The following is an 11,045-nucleotide window of genomic DNA, read 5'->3' as shown; positions in this document are numbered from 1 at the left end:
GGGCACCCGCCCCCCATTTTCTCTATCGTTCCCCTAGAGTTGGACACCTAGCTTACTTCCAATTCTCCACCACAACCCGCACGGTCGAGATCTGTGTCAGATTTTTCCTGGAGGTAGATTGTTGGGTCTTAAGCTACATCGTACTTAAATCAAGATGGATTCTATTTAACTCGTGTTGAAGTAAAGATACCAAAGCCACTTGGTGGGTAACTTTGCCCAAGCCCCTTGCTCTCTGTGGTTCCCTTCATTGGTATAGAGAGGAGGTTTGGGTGAGAAAATCTCTAAGCGTTCCCTGCATTTAGATCAACTACTCGTTTCTAAGCCAGCTGTGTTTATCAAACAAATGGAAGAAAAGTTGGACAAAATATGGTAGTCCATCATCCAAATATTTGGAAGTAGACAGATGTTTACTATCTTGTAGACACCCTTTCGGAGGCTTTTGCCAGTGCTCTGAGGTGGCTTTCTCAGGGGTATTTGTGTTCTTTTAGGTTTCCAAGGATTCTATTCCTCTTTCTCTCAGAGAGTTCATATGGATTCAGGCTTGCGGGGATCCTACAGTCCCTTAGGAATTTGGGCTTCAGTTTTGTTCACTGTAGGTCTGGCATCTATCTATCTATCTATCTATCTATCTATCTTATCTATCTTCTATTTGTCTATCAATCTATTATCTCTATATATCATTTGTCTACCTCTCATAGCTATCACTCATTTACTCACTCATTTATTGATATATTTATGGGGGGACTCAATACTAAGGGGTTAATTGACTCCAAAATTAAATAACATGTTTCAGACAGATGGGTGTTCGAATGAGTAGCTGTTTCAGTACTTGATAGCTCAGGTTTATCTACACATTACAAAGAACTTAGCTCGGGACTTGACACAGAGTAAACCTTGTTTACACACACACACACACACACACACACACACACACTGAGCCCCCCAAATATTTTGATACTCTTCCCGTGGGGAAATAACATCTACGACTCTTCCGGTGGATTCTGGGTAGGCTTGTGACCGCTTCAACTGGGAGAGTATGGCAGAAGGGACACTGGGTGACTCCTGGGCTACGTACGTTCTACACGGTAAGGCAACTTTTGCCTTCTTCACCAGGACACTAGTCACTGGGAAGGAAACCAAACTACCCTGAGGCTGCCATATTGGGGAAGTCTCTGGAAGGCGGGGCGGCTAACAGGCCTGTCTGAACCCAGCCTTCCAAGGACCCAGACACTTAGAAACAGGCTTTCTAGTCCCAGCTGCTGAAGTCTTCCCCGCTGACGCTAGACATCACGGAGCGGAGACCAGCCACCCACTCTGTGCCCCGTCCCAAGGCCTGCCTCACGGAATAAAGGAACACGATGGAACAGTTGTGGTTCCATGCCGCTATGTCTGGAGGTAGAATGTTCTACAGCAGTGATACAGGACACCCTGAACTATTAGTATTATTCTGCTCCTTTGAGGCGACACTCAAATATTAGGTCTTCTGGGAAGACATTTTTTTTTCAGCTTCACTGAGGTGTAACTAACATAATTGTAAGATGTATATATTGTAAACTCTCATGATTTGGTATATGGGTACATTGTGAAAAGACCCCCACCGCTGATTTAATTAGTACATCCATCACCTTACGCATGTATCTTTTCTGATGTGTGTGTGTGTGTGTGTGTGTGCGTGTGCATGTGAGTGCACGTGCGTGAGAACGTTTAACTTCTACTCTTAGCAAATTCCAGTTCTACAACATAGCGTTAACAGCTGTGGTCTCCACGTTCTACATGAGGTCCTCAGACTGTATTCATCTTATCACCGAAGAGGCGTACCCATTTACCAACCTCTCCCTATTTCCCCCACTCTCCTACTCTCTGTTCCTATGAGTTTGGCTTTTTCTTTTTAAGACTCCACATGTAAGAGATACCGTGCGTTATCTGTCTTCCTGTATCTTGTTTATTTCATTTAGCATAATGCCTTTCAGTTTCCCCCATGTCGTTCCAAATGACAAGATTTCCTTCTTGTTCAAGGCTGACTAATATTCCACTGTATGTATGCACTACATTTTCTTGCCTTTTTTGAAGTTTATTTGTTTGGGGGCGGGGAGGGGCAGAGAGAGAAGGAGAGACAGAGTCCCAAGCAGGCTCTGGGTGAGCACAGAGCCCGGCGCAGCGCAGGGCTCGATTTCACGAATCGTGAGATCGTGGCTGAGCTGAAACCAAGAGTCGGATGGTCAACCAGCTGAACTACCCAAGGTGCCCCGTATACACCACATTTTCTTGATCCCTCCATCCCTTGATGGACAACTTAGTTTGCTTCCAGACATTGGCTATCGTGAATAATACTGCAACGGACGTGGGAATGCAGACATTTCTGCAAGATGATGGTTTTGTGGGGAAGACATGTTCTAACACTGATAGTGTCTGACATTTATTCAGTGCTTGCTGTATGCCTGGTATTGTGTTAAGAGCTTTATGGGTCTATAGTCATCTAATCTCACGACAGCACTGTGAGGTCGATACTATTCTACTTAGATTTCAGTGATGAGGGCACAGAAACGTAAATAATTTCCTCAAAGTCATGGAGCCACGAAGCTGGTAAACTTGCATTTGAACCCTCCTCTCTTTGACCCGCATAATGAGTGTTCGTGGCATGTCCGGGCTGGACGTTGTAGTTATAGAGACAGCATTTATTTCTGGTGGCTGTGGCGACACGAACTGTGACACTTGATAGGATGTTTTCTTCCTCTGCACCCCCCCTCTCCTACTTCCCATTCCAAAACTAACCTAGTTGTGCCACAGCAACAATCCGGTATCAGTTCTTCCAGAGGTAGGGATGGGGAGTAAAGCTCCCCGGAGAAATCTGAGAGAAAGGAAGTTTCCATCACGGGCAGGGGGACTTCGTTACGAAGAGGTGACTCCAAGGAATGCAATTTCCCAAAATGGGACGGGTCCCCCAAACTGACGGAGCCCCCCCCCCCCAATCTGAGGGCGTCAGATGCTTTGGGCCAAGCAGGTCCGGAAACTGACGGAAGGACCCTCAGGCCGCTTCCCCTACCCCACCCCCTACCTTAAATCCACAACTCTAAGTGAGCATAACCATAAAGCCACTAATAAAAACATCTCCACCGGCCCTGTTTACCCAGCTGTGCATCTCAGGATCTGCCGTTGACATTTTTAATACTCTCTCGTTTCTCTGTCTTCCACAGGATTCATTTGAGGCAGCCCACAGGGAGGGGTGTCGCTGAGGAAACAGAATCCAGGCCCCCCAGGCCTCTGACGGAAGGGACTGGAGCATGCTGGGAAAACATATCCACCTGAGGAGCACAAAAGACCCCAGGGGTGGAGGAAGCTGGCCTGAGGCCAACCGGAGGTACCCGAGGCACTGGGCCCGAGGAGGGGGGTCTGACAGGGGGCTCCGGGGCACTTATGCCCCCAGTGCTAAGGCAAACAGCGATCCCAGAAAGCTTTGGCTGCAGGGAGGACATTGCCCACTGATGTTGGAAGGAAGCAACAGGGGAGGCCCCCCGATGTCTGTAAACCTTTTCATAAATTGTAGTGTATCTGGGGGCGGGGAGGACCCCATAAAACTTAAAGGTACAGCTTCAGAAAATCACAAAGTGAACACTCGTCCAACCACACCCAGGCCGAGAAACAGAACGTCGCCCGCGCCCCCCAGCAGTCTCCCTTCTGTGCCCCCCTGAGCTGCTAGACTTGACCCCTTCCTCGAAGGAACCCCCCCCCCCCTTGACTTTTGCCTGGTTCTCTTACTGACACGTATTCTCCCGCGGCTGGTCTCTCCAGTGCAGAACTGGTGGTGGCTCTGTCCCTGCCACAGCCGAAGCTGTCCGTGTTTTGTTGGGTGTCATTCCATCGCGCGAGTATGTTACGACGCGTTGAGGGATTCCAGCGTTCGTGGGCATGTGGTGGGTCACCAGTTTGGGAGTCTTGGCTGTGATGGCACCACGAAGGTTCCTCTCCTTGTCTCACGGTGCGTTGACTTCTGTCAGGTCCGCGTGTGGTACTGGGATTGCGGCATGAAAACCTACATACGTCAGACCGTCTTCAACAGTGTTTGCACCAAATTCTGTCCCCTGCCCAGCAATGCAAGGGCTCCCTTTGCTCCATACCCTTGCCAACACGTGCTATCATCGGTCGTTCTGACTGGTCACCGTTCTAGGAAGTGTGCAGGGGTATCCCACTGTGTCTTAAATCTTTTTCACCGTTTATTTATTTCTTTATGGTCAACGAATTGATTGATTGTGTTTTAAAAAAAAATTTTTTTTTGGGGGCGCCTGGGTGGCGCAGTCGGTTAAGCGTCCGACTTCAGCCAGGTCACGATCTCGCGGTCTGTGAGTTCGAGCCCCGCGTCGGGCTCTGGGCTGATGGCTCGGAGCCTGGAGCCTGTTTCCGATTCTGTGTCTCCCTCTCTCTCTGCCCCTCCCCCGTTCATGCTCTGTCTCTCTCTGTCCCAAAAATAAATTAAAAAAAAAAAAAAAATTTTTTTTTTAACATTTATTTATCCTTGAGATGCAGAGAGAGACAGAGTGTGAACAGAGCAGGGAGAGAGGGAGGCACAGAATCCAAAGCGGGCTCCAGGCTCTGAGCTGTCAGCACAGAGCCCGACGCGGGGCTGGAACCCACAAACGGTGAGATCGCGACCTGAGCCAAAGTCCGAAGTCGGACGCTTAGCCGACTGAGCCACCCAGGCGCCCCTCATTGTGTTTTAAACTAGCATTTTAATGACTACTGTTGAGGCGGAAGGCCTTTTCATTTTTATGAAATGCCTGTTCGAGTCTTCTGCCCATTTTCCTATCATGTTATTTCTCTCTCTCACTCTTTCTCCTTTGACTGACTTGTCAAGCTGTCTATATTCTGAAAATGAACTTTTACCAGGTTATAAATGTTACAGGTAACTTTTGACTCTGTGACTTACCTCTTAACGAGGTCTCTTTACAATTAGAAATCTTTAGACTTTTTTTTACTCATTTTTTAAAAGTAAGCTCCATCCCCCATGTAGGGCTTGAACTCACAACCCTGGGTCGCACACTCTACTGACTGAGCCAGCCAAATGCCCCTAAATTTTATTAGTCTTTTCCTTTAAGGTCGATTTAAAGGAAAAGCAATTTTCCTTTTGCTTAAGAAATTCTTCCCTGGCTGAGTAAAAATTTTTAAAAATTCTCCTACTCCATCTTCTTCAAAGTATCAGGAGATGCCCTTAGAGTTTGGAAGCTAAGTCCAGAACAGGTGGATGAACGAAGAGCTGGTAGTCACAAAAGACGGTGCATGATCACAATAATAAGGGTAGGACAAAGGAATCTTCTATAAGGGGCTGCCTGCCATTGTTTGGGCTGCCAACATTCTCACTTCATTAGGGATAGATAGCTCCTCCCCTTTGATAAATTAGTCCTGCCTCCTTTCTTGCATGGAAGTTGCCCATCCTAGTTCCTCCCCATCCTGTCTTAGCTGATTGGTGCAGAGTTGGACATGTGACTTCAGAGGGCCAATGAGAGCACTTCCCTGGGATTTTTCTCAGCCAAAGCAGGAAAAAAAACGCATCCTGTCCTTATTTTGGCGAATCTGTGAGGGGTAAGATGTTCTCCACCCCATGGAAGGAACTGGTTTACAGGACAGGGGAACAGAAATGAAGACAGAATTTTCGAGGAGGCATTTGACTTTTCCTGCTTCTGCTTTTTCCTGAGGCTCCCCATTATGCCTGCCTTTCTTGAGTTGGGTGAGCCTTCCGGTATATTTCCCTTCATGCCTAAGCTAACTTCAGTTAGGCTTTCTGTCACTTGCAAGCAACCCGAGAGTCTTGACTGATCTGCCATTCATATCTTGACAGTCAAGAAGCATGATGTCATTGATAAACACACAAATTCAGTGAAACCAGTTGGATTAAATCCTTGATCCACTGTTAGAAGTAAACAGTGTCCTTTGGAAAGTCATGTAATCTCTCAGTGCCTGAGATCTCTCCTCAATAAAATAGAGGGTAATAATGGGAAATCTTTGTGGCTCCCCCTCAATGTGGTTTTAAACGTACAACTTTGCTTTAAAAAATAGCCTTAATAATAATCATAGTCCCTGGCTCATGGGGCTGTTCTGAGGATGATTCAGATGCTGGAGGTAAAGGTCCTAACATGTTCACTGGCACATGGTCCACATTCACTAGGTATTATTATAACCGAGAACGTGCTAGGTCCAAGTCAAGGGCAAGGGTAACTGCGAGTTTGTACACGTGCTTTGACAAACCATCTCAATTAGAAATTCCTGTCCTGCATTCTATGGATTTTGGAGGGATTCGTGGATGTGAATCCACTTTAAGAGACCATGAAGCCCGTGAAATGATACGTGGAAATTTGTATCTACTTCATTTGGTAGAAGGCATGTGGCTTTTATCAACGTTTCAAAGTCGTCAGAAATCTCTCCCTGCCTCGTAACTGACTCCCCATGTCCTGGAGCAGCCCATTTACAGCAAGCCCTCACCTGCTTCTCAACCTCTCTGTTCCATGACACCTCGTATCTGTGGCATTCTTGTTCTAAGTGTATTTCCTTAGTTGGAGAGAGACGGAAAGAGAGAATCCCAAGCAGGCTCCACACTGTCAGCGAGGAGCCCGACACGGACCTCGAACTCACCAACCGTGAGATCACGACCTGCGCCAAAGTTGGATGCTTCACCGACCGAGCCGCTCAGGAACCGTGGTGTCCGTAGCGTTTCTGCAGAGCTTTACGTAAGGACGTCCCTTGGCTTTCACCTTGATGTATCAGCCTGTCTTTTCAATCCATTCCTTTCTATGCTTCTTCATCACCATCCTTCTTCCTTTATTTCTGAAAGCAACAGAAGCTAATCTTTACCGGGGGCATGGTCCTGCGTGCCAGACTCTTTGGACTATGTGCCTCACTCAGGTATGTCCACAGGGCAATAAAGCACAATATTCACCAAAGAATATCATCCCATATCGCAGGGGAGAAAACTGAGGTACGCTAAGCATGCCTTTTCTTTTTTTTTTTTTTTTTTTTTAAATAAGTTTTCTTTATTTTTGAGAGGCAGAGAGAGACAGGGTGTGTGGGCGGGGAGGAGCAGAGAGAGAGAAAGACACAGAATCTGAACAGGCTCCAGGCTCCAAGCTGTCAGCACAGAGCCCGATGTGGGGCCCGAACTCACCAACCGTGACATCATGACCCGAGCCGAAGTCAGACGCTCAACTGACTGAGCCACCCAGGCGCCCCAAGTGTCTGACTCTTGATTTCAGCTCAAGTCTTGATCTCCAGGTTGTGAGTTCAAGCCCTGCGATGGACTCCATGCTGGGTGTGGCGCCGACTTGAAAAAAAAAATCACACTATGTAAATTGATACTACATTCCTTAACACCACTTATGAAAAAGATGCTCAGAACAGATTTGTGACTAAAAATTTGGGACAACGAGAGAGGACAGCTTTGGCAGCTCCAAATCAAAAGTATCTGGAACAGTTTTCTTTAAACAATTTTAAAGGGATCATTAGAGGCACCTGGATGGCTCAGTCAGTGAAGTTTTCCACTCAGATCACGATCTCATGGTTCGGTCCATAGGTTCCAGCCTGGAGTTGGGCTCTGAGCTGACAGCACCGAGACTGCTTGGGATTCTCCTCTCCCTGTTTCTCTGTCCCTCCCCCAAAGCATGCCTTTTCAATACACGATGCTGGGAACGCTGGATGGCCACGTGCAAACGAATGAAGTTGGACCCTCATCCTGCACCTCGTACAAAAATCAACTCAAAGTGGATTAAAGACTTAAACAGAAGCCCTGAAACTGTAAGACTCCCAGAAGAGAACACAGGAGAGGAACTTCTTGATGTTGGCCTTGGCAATGCTTTCTTGGGTGTAACCGCAAAAGTACAGACAGCGACAGGAAAAACAGACAAGAGCCTACCTCCAACTACGAAGCTTCTTGCCCCCGCCCCCCACCCGGGGGACATGAGCCACAAAATGAAAAGGCAGCCTGCAGAACGGGAGAAAATATGTGCAAACCGTATATCTGATATCCAGAATATATAAGGAACTCCATTCCAGTAAAACAAAGAACTCCATTTTAAAAAGAGCCGAAAGAACCGAAGAGATCTTTCTCCAAAAGAGACACGCGGCGTGCGGCCAAACGGCGACACGGGAAAGTGCTCCGCATCACAAATCGTCAGGGCCGTGCAAATCAAGTAGGGGGAGGAGACACCAGCTCGCACGGCTTAGGATGGCTATTAATTAAAAGCAAACAAACACAAACAACAAAACCCCAACCAGACTCAAGGCAACAGGGGTCAGCGAGGACGGGGAGAAAGGGGACCCCTCGTGCACGGTTGGTAGGTAATGGATATTGGTGTCGCCACGGTGGCAAAACAGGACGGAGGGTCCTCAAAAAGTAAAGATACGACTACCCTGTGATCCAGCAGCCCTACTCGTGGGTATGTCTCCGAAGAAACGGAAATCAGGACCTCGAAGGGATTACCTGGACTCCCAGGTCCCCTGCGGAAGTATCCACCACGGCCAAGACCCGGAAGCAACCTAAATGTCCATCAGTGGCTGAGGGGATAAAGGGAATGTGGTAGTCACAGGCAGTGACGATTCTTCAGCCTTAAAAAGAAGGAAACCCTGGGGCGCCTGGGTGGCTCAGTCGGCGAAGCGGCCGACTCCGGCTCAGGTCACGATCTCGCGGTCCGTGAGTTCGAGGCCCGCGTCGGGCTCTGGGCTGACGGCTCGGAGCCTGGAGCCTGTTTCGGATTCTGTGTCTCCCTCTCTCTGACCCTCCCCCGTTCATGCTCTGTGTCTCCCTGTCTCAAAAATAAATTAAAAAATTTAAGAAAAACAAAAACAGAAGGAAACCCTGCCATTTGTGACAGCGTGGATGGATCTGGAAGGTATCCCACTAAGTGCCGTAAGCCAGACACAGAAGGACAGCTCCTACGTGATGCCACTAAATGTCGCCTTAAGGGGCCACACTCACTGGAGCAAAGATGGCGGTTACCAGTAGCTGGGGGAGAGGGAAGCGGGGAGGTCCCGGTCAAGGGTACAAAGTTTCAGATACACGGGATGAAGAAGCCCCAGCCGTCTACCGTCCAGCACACTGCCTGCAGCAAACCAAACTGTAATACTGAAACATTTGCTCAGAGAGTAGATCTTGTGTTAAGTGTTCTTACCTAAATAACTAAATAATAAGATGGGAGAAAGAAAGGAAAAAAAAAAAAAGGTGTAAGCTTTCCAGTTAAAAATCAATGTAACGGCAGTGAAGGATGAAAAATTTGACCATCAAGGCTATTTTAAGTTTCCCATTAAAATTTTTTTAATCTTAGGGGCGTCTGGGTGGCTCAGTTAAACAACGGACTGGCTCAGGTCGTGATCTCACCGTTCGTGGGTTCGAGCCCCGCATCGGGCTCTGTGCTGACAGCTCGGAGCCTGGAGCCTGCTTCGGATTCTGTGTCTCCGTCTCTCTGCCCCTCCCCCACTTGTGTTCTCTCTCTCTCTCTCTCTCTCTCTCTCTCTCTCTCTCAAAAATAAATAAAATGTAAAAAAAATTTTTTAATCTTAAATATCATCTAATAAGATCCCTGGTTGGAGTACCTTATGTGCCTAGGCAGGATACTTCTGTTAAAGCGAGTAATTTTGTATTATGTGTGTGGGAGTGGGCATTTTCACATATTTTGCCTTTTCGGACTCTGTGACATTAGCTGCCTAGGCTCTGTGTGCTTTTGAGTTGGCAATCTCCTTCTTAGGTCTTGTTTTCCATAAATGAGATTGTATTTAAAAAAAAATTACTTGCCATTCCAAAGAGAGAGGCAGAGAGAGAGAGTCTTAAGTGACTAACAGAGGAGAGAGTCTAAAGGTCTCCTTCTGCCAAAAACCAAATAGGAATTCGCCAAGGGCAGAATAGGGAAAAGGGTATTCTAAGTCAAGGGAACAGCGCATTCAAAGGCCCTAAGGCAAAAAAGAGTTCAACTGAAGAGCTCGCAAAAGCTCAGTGTGGCCCGAGCTCAGAGACGGTGGGGGGGGGGGGGCGGGGGGAGGGCCGGGCGTGGGTTGGGGCAGCGTTAGGGAAGGTTACATGAGCCAAAACTGGGCTGCACTGGAAATCTGAGATTGAATCCTAAGCGTCACCCTTGTGCTTGGAGCAGACGTGTGACACGGTTAACAGGTGCACCTTCGCCTTCAGCAAAAATATCAGAGCTCGGGATGGAGAGGGGCAGATGATGAGCCAAGAGTTCAGTTCAGATCCACTGGCCTTGACGTGTGCCCATGACCCTTAGCTCTTGGCGTTAGGCTTACGAGGACAGTAGAGACAGTCTGAGTGTGGCCACTTCCTGAAGGAAGGTCCCTACTTTGAGTGGACGTCTGCTGAGGGCGGGGCCAGAAAAGTGAGAAGTCATCATGAAACTCACACGCTGCTTTTTTTTTTTTTTAATTTTTTACTGTTTTTATTTATATTGGAGACAGAGGCAGACAGACAGACAGACAGAGCATGAGCAGTGGAGGGGCAGACCGAGAGCGAGGGAGACACAGAATCCAAAGCAGGCTCCAGGCTCTGCGCTGTCGGCACAGAGCCCGACGCGGGGCTCGAACCCACAACCTGTGAGATCGTGACCTGAGCCGAAGTCGGACGGTTAAGGGGCTGAGCCACCCAGGTGCCCCGAGACTCACATTCTTCTGAAAGAAGCCAGACTGCACTTAATGTATCTTGCTTTATCTCCTCCCACACGGAGCTGTGGGCATTTAATAACGTATCAGGCATTCACCAAAGCTCAGGGATTTCCTGGGTAGCAGGCACCTGATCTTGCGTGGAGTGGGGTGGGTCTGGGTACAAACATCCCAGCGCCCCTCTCCAGGGTCCCGTGGTATAAAGTTGGAAGCCACGGAACCAAGGGGAGGGGGCAGGCTGAGGTTTGGAAGGAAGGGACCTTCCTCACCTATTTACCGCTTACATGACCCGGCACATTCTAAACGCATACTTGTTACGCGTGCAAGGTGGTCAGGCCTTCACCTCTGTCGGTTTCGTCCTTACCGAGACTGGTTTTCAGATACATCATGCACGCGATTTCTCC

Source organism: Panthera onca, chromosome D3 (genome assembly GCF_046562875.1).
Source record: "Panthera onca isolate mPanOnc1 chromosome D3, mPanOnc1 haplotype 2, whole genome shotgun sequence".
NCBI lineage: Eukaryota > Metazoa > Chordata > Mammalia > Carnivora > Felidae > Panthera > Panthera onca.
This window is presented reverse-complemented; position numbering follows the sequence as displayed.